A 9,475-nucleotide genomic window follows, 5' to 3' on the forward strand; every position below is an offset into this window, starting at 1 on the left:
CCTATGTTCCAAAGAAATGGGAGCTTTCCTTGCAAAAGATAGGATTGTAAACCAGAGATTTGGTGAAACACATGCATGTGTATATGGAAACAATGCCCACTATGAAGGAATGGACATTAAGAAAATACTATCCATGTTTTATACAGTTAAAGGTATAGGAGAAAGATATTGGCCTCTGGGAAACAGGGAAAACCCGGGGAAGTGGCCTGTATTTCACATGAATTGGCTCAGGTGGTATATTTATTATTGAGAACAATTTCCCACATTCATGGTCTCTAGAGATTTGGGTGCTAAAGAATTTTTCTGTACCCATGTCAGGGTCCTAACCAACTCTTTCCATCTGAAGCACTTCACTTGTCATGAAGCAGAGAGAAAACTCTAACTTTGGATGGAGAAGTTGCCAAAGGGTATTCCCTGGGTCATATGGGAGGCTCCAGGAAAGAGCACCCCAGAAACTGCACAATCTGGGGACAGCTATTTAGCAGGTAGGTCATGGCAGTATCCAGTGACATCATCAGGAATGCCTTCCTTGGACATTCTCTTGTATCTAGGAAAGAAGTAGAATATTCTGTGATGTCAACTGTGTTGTGGTGACAACAACTGCCTGTGGGATATTTCTTCAGTGCCTTTTGGGTTCACAAACAGGCATGTTTTCCAGGCTGCTTAGGCTTTTTCGGAAAGAGAATGGTGATCAAGGAGAGACCACTCCCAGTAAGAAAGAAACTGGCCTCCTGTCTTGTAACAAAGGAAGACTGAAATCATTCTGGGGAAGGCACAGTGAGTCCTGGGTAGAGTTGGGGAACTTTCTGGAAGAAATAGGCTTGACCTGGGCCTTCCAGGAGTATGACTTACAAGCTGGAGCCTTGGGATTTCTCAATGGTAGAACAAGAGTCAAGAATTTCTGATTATTAGTTTGACAGAGAGCCAGGTACTGACAAGCCTGCAGCTACTTTTCTGGGAGCTATTTAATTTCGTTTTGAGTGGCAAAGAATGCCATCAGTAGGAACTATGAGATTAACAGTGTGTCTGTTCATGGTAGGAGTTGAAGCCCTTCATCGTCTAGATTACTACAGGTTAAAGGAGTCTCTGAGGACAAGAACAGAGAAGGATGCTACACTGGTCATGTGTGGGGTCTCAGACACTTTGGGTTTCAACACACATGATTAGACCTTGATGGTGCTAAGCAATATGAACTCCAGGATTTACCTGCATCACATCTGATATGAGCTGACAATGATCCCTAAGTCTGTATGTCTGAGGCATATTATGGATTTCAGTGCATAATACTCTCTGTAATAGAGAGTGTGGCATATGTATGATGATGGTGGTTGGGAAGAGGGATATAGCTGAGCAGAACAGCTCAAAGATAGCTTTTCTGCTCCTTCTGGGATTCATCGTGTCTCTAGCTTTTCCTCTCCCTCACCATTCTTTTTGAAACTCAGAATTGTCTCTGCTGCCCCTGGGCCATCCACTCTGCAAATTCATTTGTGTTTATTCATCTCCAGACTCTGCTAGGCAAACATCAATCCAGAATTCCACCATCAGTAACTGGAATAAGATGACGAGATTGGAAGAACTGAAATTGAAGATCAAGAAGATGAGCTTTGAGGAGGAAGAAATTAGTCAAATGCTGAACCTGTACAATTATAATGATTTGAACTACAGGTAGTAATTATGCTCAGTCCCCTGTTGACTGTATTGTACCCTCTCTATTAACCCAAGATTTCCTCTCATCAAAGGAGTGTGTCACCTCTAATCATGCATGTTAGAAAGCCCTGACAGGTGTTGTGAAGTAGGATACTTGACCTTGAGGTACTTGGAGTTTGATTGGTTCTGTCCACAGCTGGAAGGACTTGGTCATATTTGCTGCCTCTCAGTGTGTAAATGAAATGCCTGCAGGTCATCACTGCTTTCCTCTGAGTTTGGTCCTTATACTCTGAGACTATGGCACCTCCCTGGATTTAGCTGGCATTCTAATTGTGTTTGTGGGTGGGTTGGCGTGTATGTGTGTGAATGTAGTTGTGTTTGTGCTGTTCAGGATCTGAGGCTCTGCGACCTTTGATGGGGTTTGAGGATTTGTCAGATGCACAGTTTGCAGGTCAGGATAGTGTTGAGTCAGTAGACAACCAAATTGTTCAACTGGGTACTTTGCTCTTTGTGTTTGCACTGGTGACACATAGGAATCTCCTGGGGAGGAAGTGTTATTAAGCCTCTCCCTGGAAATATTCTTCTTGTCCTCTGAGAATTCATGTAACAATAGAAACCAAGGATTGAGAGGCCTGCCTTAAAAATAAAAGAATAATCATCAGAAAAATCTATTGGGCCCAAGATTGTGGCGGAGACTAGGAGAAACTTCTCACAGAACTAGTGTATTCCTTCAGGCTCACACGAGATGCTCTTGGAGGTCTGCTCCCTCCATTTGGTCCCCTGGCTCTGCTGTCCTGTGCCAAGGATTATAAGTTTAATCAGCACCAATAGGCCCCATGTCCAAAGAGCAAGGATGTGGCATATATTATTGGCTGGGGTAGTCCAGGATACAGCTGTTCTGCACATGACCCTTACAGAAATATTTGCTCTGTGTGCCATGCCCTAACACAGGATGAACACTGAATTCAACATCATTAAAAGAAACCACGAAAAGACCATTATAAATATCCAGAAAATGACAGAGTCAGTAATTGATGCCATGGAGAAATACAAGGACCTCATTGAAGAAAACTATTCCTACAGGTGAGTGACTGACAAAGCTGAGACCCCAGCACTAGACAGGGAATGCTTCTGTCCTTCTAGGACTTTGAACAAAAGTAAGGGCTCTGGTTCTATACTAACTGTTTCTTAAAAGGAACCCTGCCTTGAGGCAAGGGTCATGGATTTGTACCTCTTGCACTCAGGTGTCCTAAGTCTGAAGAGTGTAGAAGTGGATAAGTTTGTAAGACCTTTCAGTCTTTATTCTTCCAAATTCAGGATCCTCTACATAGAAAATATTTTCACCTCGATGGGAATATCAAGCAACACTGAACTTCTATGGCTCTGACAATAGATTTAAAGATCTGGGATCCATGACAAAAATGGAAAGAGTGTATTCCTGTTGGGTCTTCTCTCCTCTGTCAGAGGGGAATTGCCCTCTACCTGCTGATGGTTTTCTAGTACCAGGGACAGATAAGCACCCATGAGGAACATTTCATCTTCCTTGATGGACATAAACCCACTTGCTGTCAGGCCTTACAGAAGTAATTTCAGTCTGGGGGAATGTTGCTGGTCTCTGGATGAGACCTGCCTCTACTTGGTGCTGATATGTATACTGGGGACTCTAGTCTGAGGCTGTCTAGGGACTAGGACACTTGCAGGGATGATGGTACTGGGAGGAGTGACAGGCAAATGGAAGCTGGCTGGGAATCACCATTTTGTTTGTTTGTGGTTCAGCACCAGGCACTGCCAACTCCTTAGAGAATGTTCTCAACTGAAAGACAATGTCAGGATATTGCTGCAGAGCGGGAACAGAAATCTGCTGGTGGAGCAGAGTGAACCACAAGTGTCCTATGGAGAAGATAAGAGTTTCTGTGAGGAGTCCAACAAGAACATCTATGTCCCGGGTGCCAAGCATCAGCAGGTAGGATGAGTCATCAGAGGCAGAGTGTCCTCATGTCTAACCAGAAACATGGATAAACCAGTGTCACTGTCCACCAACTTATCTAGGCCCTCACCTATGTCTCATCCAAGTGATCATTTATGTGATCATTTACAAGGCTTTGTGTGGACATAGCCTTTTTCAAAAACTCCATGTTTAGAAACTAAATGCTCTATAGGTCTTCAACCCTGTCAGAAGTCCAGAATGACTGAGTTAACTGAAATTATGGGAAGACTAAGCATAGCTTCTAAAACTTAGCCAATTTATAGAGACCACTGAACACCTGAAAAGCCCCTATACTATCGAACTTTAGAGCATCAAATCTTCAGCCTTCTGGCCCAGAGTTATCTGACAAACCTTAGTGATGCGGAATTATTAAGGGATGATTACTCTGTCTAGGCAGATATAATCAGTCAACTTCTGCAAGTGTGTCCTTTTCTGGACAGTAATTTGTCTGTAGATGTAAAGAGGCAATTCTTGCCTAGTGGCTGTCACTGCACAACTAGATTAACTCCAAGGATGCTCAATTTCTTCTTAGAATCCACAACAGGAAGCTGTCAGGAGCAGACATGTCTCTAATCAAAATGAACATTAATATAGAAATATTTGTAACGTCAATTCTATGGACTTCTGATGTTTTGAAAACAAACTATCCATGTAAGGTAACCTGGACTGTTGTCTGTTAACTCCTCTCAGCTATTTCTAACTAAAATATGGAAAACACCCTAACATTAAACTCAAACCATGAATTTTCTATAGTCCCTTAACTCATAGGCTAACCGTCCCAAATCAGTTTAAAAAGTTAAAGAAGGACTGGTTCTAAGCCTTGTATTCCTAAATGTGTTATACAGGCACAATGCCCATGACAGTATCAATATTCATCTCACTTTTATATCACTATGAAGCTCATGCCAATGAAATCCTTAAATTTGAAATCAAAGTTTTGTACCACTTAAGAAATTATAACTTCATCTTGATATTAATTATACAGATTGCTACCAATAGGTTATGGCTATGCAGTCAGTCGTAGCTAATCCTCCCTGTTCCAACCAAACCACTACTTTTCCCTAGAGAGGCAGAGCAATATCAACCACCTTATTCCCCAAGCCCAGGGAATAGGGACACTGGCTCTTCTTTAACTTCTTACTTTGAGAGAAAAGATCTGAGTGGATGGTTTTCAGCTGACATTCATTCTAAAGCCAAGAAAAAAGCCAGATTCAAAACTAAGTGTTTTAGTTAGGAGAGATGACAGAGGTTCTGGTTATTCAACAAAATGATGGACTGGGTATTAGGACTATCTTGTACCTCACTGTACAATTAGGAATAATTATGCACTAATTGTATTTTGAGAGAAAAGTTTTATTTTAGCAGGAAGGGTAATATGTAGGAGGAGAAGGGGAAGGAGTACCGAGAGGAAGAGATGGAGTAAGGAGAGGAGAAGATGAAGGAGAGGAGAAGCTAGGTGATGAGAGAGAGAAAGAGAGAGAATGGGGGGCATGGAGTCAGATGTTCACGTGTCTCCACCAGTCAAAGATAGTTCATATATCTAGATTGGGTATTGGGTTACACTTCTGATTGAACATTACAAAACTTATTAAGCCTTTGATTAACATTTAAAAAATCCTATAAAAGCCAAAAGCAAAAGGGGGCATGGGATAGGGGTTTTCTAGGGAAAGGAAATGGGGAAAGGGGATGGCATCTGAAATGTAAATAAAATATAAAATAAAAAATTTAAAAAATTAAAAAAGGAAAGCAAATGCTCTTGCTCTGCTTGAGTCTGCATTTTTTAAGGGCGATGGGTTGGCTACACACCACACCACTGCATGCCACTAAGTTTGAAGGGTGCTAGGTGGAGCCCTTCTTTAGCATATCACAGGGCTTAGAAAGATGAAGAAAAGACCTGTATCTCATTTGCTTTACAAGGATCATGTGAGATTCCAGGTAGGAGGTAGTTTTCAGGGATGAGAGCATAGTGGAAATGACAAGTAAGTGGATCTCACTGTTGCCTTTGGCAGATGTTGTTCTTCTTCTCCCTCTGCCCTTTTCCCTCTATCTCAGGTTGGTCTCTTCAGGCTTCATAGATCTTGATCCACAGTGACAGGGCCTCAGTAGCAGCTTGTCAGTCTTGTTATCTCTGAGTGCTGCTATAGATGTCATTGTTCCTGGGCCTCACAGTTTGGCCTCACAGTCTAAAGCTGGCTGGATGAGCAGGGATGTGGGAACAGATTCTCACAAGCTGAGGTTTCTTTTGAGAGATTTGAGTCTTCAAAGAAAATTTCTGCATATATACCCACCCCCATTCTGACCATGAAAACTTTTCTTTGGGGCTTTTTATTTCTCTAGGAAGAATAGCAGTGATGTAGGTCTCACTTGAAACATCTGCTTTGCCTAGACAAATGACCTTTTCTTCAAACATGACAGATTCCTCATTGTTTTCTGCTCACTTATGATTTTTGGTGTTTGTGTGTGTGTGTGTGTGTGTGTGTGTGTGTGTGTGTGTGTGGTGTTAGTGTGGTGTTAGTGTGTTTCTTCAGACATGCAGCTGTGTGTGTCTTGAGATGCCAAGTTTAATGAGAAAAACACTCTGAGATTTCAGTTTGTTTCCATGAAACATCAAATACAGCAGTCAAATTATTCTGCATCTCCACCTAGCTCTCAAGAGAAACAGGACACAAAATATTCTTGTGAAGTCAGATTTTCAAATGATTAGGGGCAAAACTATTGATTCTCATTGAAGTCCTTTTGACCAAATCAAAGGAATATGGAACATGGAGGTAAGGGAAAGATTGTTGTATAAAATCCATGGGTTTATGTCTCTTTTCTGCTCTTGGTGAATTGTCAAGGCTCACTGGATTGTTAGGTTGCTCACTGTGTCTTCTTAGCATTCCAGGTTGTTTTCCTCATCGCTTGCTACCATTTCCTTTCCAGCTACTTCTGCTCAGTAAAAGTTTGCCTTCAAGTCTGTCTTGGATTTTATTCCTTGAGAGATTGAGTTGCTTGGCGCTGTATCTGCATCTAGCAGAAATCCCAGGGATGTGGTGCAAGAACAGGGGTGTTTCAGGAGCCCCTTGAAGCTCAAGATCTCTAAAGCACTCACTGTGTGTTATCTGTGTAGCATTCTGCAACTACTGGTATTCAAAATAATTTCCTCTCAGTTATAATCAGCCTCAATGGCGGTTGAGAATAATGAGGACCTTCAGACAGGTCTGGTAGTATAAAATCGGGTAGGTCTGTGAGAAGCCTTTTTCAGAAAGTGGAAAAGAAGTCCCCTTTTACCCAGCGAATTAGAACAAGTAGTAGATGTACACAGAGCAAATAGGGCACATCAGAGTTGTAGTGGTCTGCAGAGCAGCCCTGAAGGAGAAACTATCCAGATGTCCATTAGCTAAAGAGTGAAAATGCACCATTTGGTGCAGCCCTTCCATGGACTATTGCTCAGTGTGAGATAATCCAAACAAGCATTTGGCATTTCAACTAGTCAGCCTTATCTTACTCAAAATATCCTTGACACAGTCAAATGATGGGGAAAAGTTTTACATTTTTTCCTAGTTATGGGGAATTCTTATTATTCTGGGCTCATAGCTTTGAACACCAAGTCAGTCAGGCTATGGTAAAGGGAGCTCCTATTGGAAGAAGTTGTTTACTTGGGGACAAGTCTGAAACAGTGAAGAAGAACAAGAAGCTAATATACCACCAACATATGATCCTTAGCTGGGAAACAAGCCTACTCTACACAGCCTTGGAAACTTGCTAAGGCGGATTAAATAATAAGCCAAGAAGCCTGATTCCAAGTTAGGTTTAAGAGAGGAAAGCATATCATTGACTGCATTGTCCATATGCTATGCCACTATGTACCTATCCCATTCAAGATTTGATATTTTTATACCTGAAAAATATACTGGGCAATTTTTATATTAGCCGTAACTGGGAAACTAAACTGATCACTGCAATATACCATGCTCTTATTGTGTGAACACGTATATTTTGTGTGTTTGAGAGTGTGCCCTACAAAACCCATAGACATACAGGTGTATGTTCTGTTTCATCATGACCATCACCTTATAGTTCAGTGGAGTAATTTTCTTTAACACACTCTTGCTGATTATAGGACCAGAGCAGTGCCCATGGATTTCATGGGAGATGGTTTCTCTGGGTATTTTCAGATAAAGGGACTGACAAGTGGAACACAGGCAGGTTCCTGCACTGGAGAAATAATCATAGTCTTCAATTCTTGGTAGGTTTTTTATAAGACATCTACATGGTTTTCTAGGTAACTCTCATGTTTCTTGAACTCAAATTCAGACATTGCTACAATGTTACTACTCAATATAATATACATGGACTACTGGAAAAATATACTTTTTTTACACCAGTAGAGTGTGTAGTTCACAGTTCAGTTTCTAGCAGTTTTTAAAAGCTGAGAAAACGATAAAGCCTGGGTACTCTATGACACTTGGGCATCAAGGAATGGCCTCAGCTGATGGGTCATGCTGGACTGTCCAGCTGAATAGAACTGGTGTTGGAGGGAGAGCTGAACTGACAAATCCTTACCAGGTCTTTGGCCCTTCCTTCCATAGGTCTAAAATGTTCCTGCAGAAACTCAAACATCGTTCAGACCAGGACAAGATCTCCCACCAAGAGAACTGCTGTATGAGGTGCACTGAGTGTGTGCAGCAAATGCACCACTATGGCATCTCATCCCTAATCACCATGACAATCGTGGGCTGCAGTTTCTTCTTTATATTGCTTTCTTTGGCATGAATAGGCCTTAATTTCATCTAGCCACTAGCCCAGCAAGAATACACATTTGGAGAAATTCAGGGGAGTGCTGAGGCACATCAAGAACTGCTGGGCATCAGGGAAGAGTAAGAGTGTACATTTTTCTTGCCCTGATGAAGAATAACTTCATGGATATCTGTCAACAAACTTGCAGACTTTAAGCCAAAAACTGTAACATGTCTTATGCTCAGTCTTGGGAGGACATATCCTTCAAACACAGACTCCAAAAAGAGAAGACCTGCTTACATTTCTCTTGAAAAGATTATTTCCATCAATAACTGCTTTCCTACTATGTTGCCAAGGCCAGCCACAGGCTGTAAGTCTGTGCTGCAAAATGAGCAGCCAAAGAATGCTGCTTCCCACAGTTCTGAAGTTTAGATTTTGGTTTGAGTTTTTCTAACTTTGGTTATTTGTTTTATCTTGTTTTCATTTGAAGTTTGTTATTGATTCATTGTTGTTTTGTTCTTGTAATTGATTTGATATTTTGATAAGCCTATACACTGTACATATTGACTGCTTGGTTTCAGTCACTTTTGAGTAAATTGAATGTAGTCTTATGAATGAAAGAGTGATCTTTTAACTCTTCACTTATAAGAACTTTCTTTATTCAGGTGTGGTGTCACCATGTTGAAATTCCACACCTATTAGACAGAGATGGATGTCTAAATTCTCCCAGTCCTTGGGCTTTTTAATTACTTCCTGATCTGGTCTGTCCAGGTCAGTGAACAGGGTCTATCTAGCAAGAAAGAGAGTGTGTTGGGATGGAGGGGCAAGAGGCACAGAGAATGGAGACAAGATTGAGACTCTGATGAAGTCCCATTTATTGCAAGGAAATTCTGGGTACTTATATCCTTTACCAGGTGGCTTACAGCCATGGACAAGCAGAGGAACACAGCTGAAGGTGCTTTTCATCTGAGCCTTGCAGCTGGGGACAATAAACAGCAAAACAAGATATGTAAGCAAAACAAGATGTTTATCAGAGTGTGCTCAGCTGTTGTAGGCTGTTTGCAAAACAAGTCTCTTGTGTTGGTATATTGCTCAGATGGCTGCAAAGAGGGTAGCCACTTT

General features: G+C 41.5%; 1 pseudogene; it reads left to right on the forward strand.

The window, feature by feature from the left end:
* Nucleotides 1-647: 647 nt before the first annotated feature.
* On the forward strand, nt 648-8,798 carry LOC117703593 (uncharacterized; annotated as a pseudogene).
* The last annotated feature ends 677 nt before the right edge of the window (nt 8,799-9,475 follow it).

Source organism: Arvicanthis niloticus, chromosome 2, assembly GCF_011762505.2.
Source record: "Arvicanthis niloticus isolate mArvNil1 chromosome 2, mArvNil1.pat.X, whole genome shotgun sequence".
NCBI lineage: Eukaryota > Metazoa > Chordata > Mammalia > Rodentia > Muridae > Arvicanthis > Arvicanthis niloticus.